Source organism: Neofelis nebulosa, chromosome 1 (genome assembly GCF_028018385.1).
Source record: "Neofelis nebulosa isolate mNeoNeb1 chromosome 1, mNeoNeb1.pri, whole genome shotgun sequence".
NCBI classification, from domain to species: Eukaryota; Metazoa; Chordata; class Mammalia; order Carnivora; family Felidae; genus Neofelis; species Neofelis nebulosa.
Window position 1 is genome coordinate 156,218,277 of NC_080782.1, and position 3,325 is coordinate 156,221,601.

The window sequence follows — 3,325 nt, forward strand, 5'->3', positions numbered from 1 at the left end:
TGTGATGCTCATAATCCATATTATAGCTTTGTTAAGCCTATAGTTCTCAACCTCAAACTTCCACATAGGCCCTCTACTGACATTTTCTCCAAAATCAAACCATTAGCAGTGGGTTTCTAAAAACCTTGGGAAGACTTTCCAACTCTCAGTATTAATCTTGGCTGCTAAGTTATGAATGAACCTTGATGAATTCTGAAGTTAGCTTCCTTCCAAGGAGGAGGGTTGATAGAGGAGGCTGGAGTAAGTCATTTTCACATTTCAGTTGACTAGATGGAGAGAAAGCAAGAAAGTGGTATGGGTAAAGTTGCCAAAGTGGCCTGTGGTGACCTGAGGTGCCAAGCCTAGGAGGAGGGTGGGTCTTCTCAAACTCTGCTCAGAAATTTCACACATTGAGGGTGGGAGGAGCAATTTACATCTGCAAAAACAAGGGTCATGTTTGTTTTGGAAGGCACAAGGTTGGACAAGAGGAAGAAGAAACATTTAATAAGTACCTACTGTGTGCCAGTAACCTTAGACATGTAATCCTATTAGATCATAAAAAAAAAAGGTCTATTTCACAGACAGGAAGATGATACTAACAAGTGAAATAGCTTGAGCAAGTTTATAAAGATGAGTCGGGGTCCAAGATGGGGACCTAACTCACCTAATCTAAGGTGAGGAGGTAAACTCACTTCCTCCATGGACACACCACATTTACATCTATTTATGGAGGAGTTCCTCCTGAAGAGGAGGTGAGGGCCCTCCAAATAGATTCAGCACAAGGTAAGATGCAGATACAGCACAGAGAGAGGCAAGAGAGACAGAGACCCAATAACACAGAGGATCCCACCCTCAGCATGCCAACCTCAGTGCGGAGGGATAGTTCTGGAGAGGTGTAAGCAGATTTGTCTGCCCTGAGACACAGATAAGAAGCTGCAGTTGAAAAGAGTAACCAGAAGGTAAAGTATCCACCTCTAGAACTTCCCCAAATGGAGGCGAACTACTGGATTTCTTTCTGTGTCAAGGAGCTGACAAGCACATGGTTCACATTCCCCTCAGCCTTGATAACCTGGGCACCAGCGCCCCGTGCATCCCACCTGCACTCCTGCACTATCCCAGACACTGCTGACCACACTTACCTTGTGAAGCACCCTCAAGTCTCTCACAATCCCACTCCCACCTTCTCCTCCCCCCTGCACCCTCGCATCTCTGCACCACCCACCTGCATGCCCCCATTGTACTCTCGAGTCTCCCCTTCCCCCATTCCCACTCCTCCCCCATTCCTCCATCCCCACACTCCCACTTCCCTTATCTATACTCCCACACCCCCATATCCCCTCTCCACCACAACTCCATTTCTCCCTGCACACCCTCATGTCCCACTGGTCCCACCTCATCCCTGGTCTGGTTGGTATCCCCCACGCACCCATGTGCCCACAAACCCTCTCTGGTACCCTCCACTCCCTTCCATAACCCCATATCTCCATGGACCAGAAAACTGGCACACTGAAGAAATTCCAGTTGGAAGAAGAGGCACAAGACTCAGAAAGTATGTTTACAGGAGATTCATGAGGTCACATAAGTGTTACCACATCAGTCCAAACAGTTCAAAACTTGTTGTCTCTGGTAGTGCATAAGTTAGAAAGGCCTTCTTTATCTTAGAAGCCAATGGTGTTCCAGCAGCATCACTGTGGGAGAGTTCAGAACAAAATCTTGTAGGAATGCTAACAATTAGAATTCATAAATACACCAGTAGATACTATCCATCATGGTACATTTTATGAATTAGAGGAACATAGGACAGAAACTTGGAGGGAGTTTATTTACAAGAAACATTTACCTTCAGTGAATACAACTTCAGATGCAAGCCTCTTTCATGTTGTATACTTGATCAAAAATGAAAATCCACACATTGCCAATTGTTGATCCTATAAGTGGAATGTACTTCATATACGTACCCACAAAAGAATCCTCAAGTTCCTCAGGTTTGTGTGTCTGATATTCCAAAGTCTGCTTTCATGAAGCAGGGCCTAGATGCTCTTGCATTTGGGACCCACTGCAACATCGCCTTTATCCGCCCAGACACTCCCTTCAGTGGAGCTTTGAACCTCTGTGTAAACAAGTATCAGGCTTGCTTATGTTGCATGAGTCATGAAAAGTTGTAGATATTTACTCTAAATCTGATGTAATTAACCTTGCTGCTGAAAAAACATACACTAACCTAGATATCACAGTGGTCCAGACCCATCAGCATTTCTCACAGCATTTCATGGGTGTTGTGAGGTGCAGTAATCTGGAGATACGGGAGATATCCTGGGCAGCATATGGTGGGCTGAGGTGCATGGGCTGCTGGTAGTGAATGATGCAGATAGCATCATGGGTAATATTTCCCTGTCAAACATTCTACAGATTCTTTTCCCTGTCAAACATTCTACAGATTCTTATACTCACACCTGCAGGTGTCAACAAAGGGAGACAGAAACAGAATGTCCACTGTGAATGGAGAAGCCCTTGTAGGAAAACATGAACAAGGATTCTGGGTCTCATTAAGAATGTATATCAGGGATTGGTGATTGGTATCTATTTCCAGTGATGTTGAAATCAAGCATAAGTAATACATTTATGTGCTTGAAGATTCAGGCTTGCATTAAAAGACTCTTTTCAGACCTTCTTCTGAACAATTTCTGATGCTGTATGTTATTAAAACGCAGTGTCCTGAAATTTTTATATTTTTTGTCTCTAAGAATTCGCTGGTCTATAATAGGTAATATGACATAAGGGGAGTGCATGGCCTATTGAGACCTACTGCCTATGTCAGAACATGCGGTATGTCATCACTGTGGTCCATTGCAGCTGCAGCCATACAGTAGTGAGGTGTGAAATTCTTTGAACCTTTACCAAATCAGTTTATTTTATTTTTTTTATTTTTAAATGTTTATTTATTTTTGAGAGACCAAGAAAGATACAGTGTGATCAAGGAAAGAGCAGAGAGAGAGGAAGACACAGAATCAGAAGCAGGCTCCAGGCTCTGAGCTGTCAGCACAGAGCCGTACATGGGTCTCAAATTCACAAACCATGAGATTATGACCTGAGCTGAAGTTGGACGCTTAAACAACTGACCTACCCAGGAACCCCACAAATCAGTCTTTTCATCAGATTTGTTGAACACCTATAATTTTAATATAAATAGTTGCTTTATAAAACTTCAATGGCAGCTTTATTTTTAAGTGTTCTCAACTATAATGTAAAGACTTCTTATGATAGCTTTAATGATTTTTACTTACATGCATTATTTCTTCACATTGTGCTGGATAAGCTTCACCATACCCATTAAAAAAATTGGTTG

General features: G+C 42.8%; 1 pseudogene; it reads left to right on the top strand.

Annotated features, from left to right (window-relative positions):
- The first annotated feature begins 1,464 nt into the window (after nt 1-1,464).
- On the top strand, nt 1,465-2,478 carry LOC131487072 (5'-AMP-activated protein kinase subunit gamma-2-like; annotated as a pseudogene).
- Nucleotides 2,479-3,325: the final 847 nt, after the last annotated feature.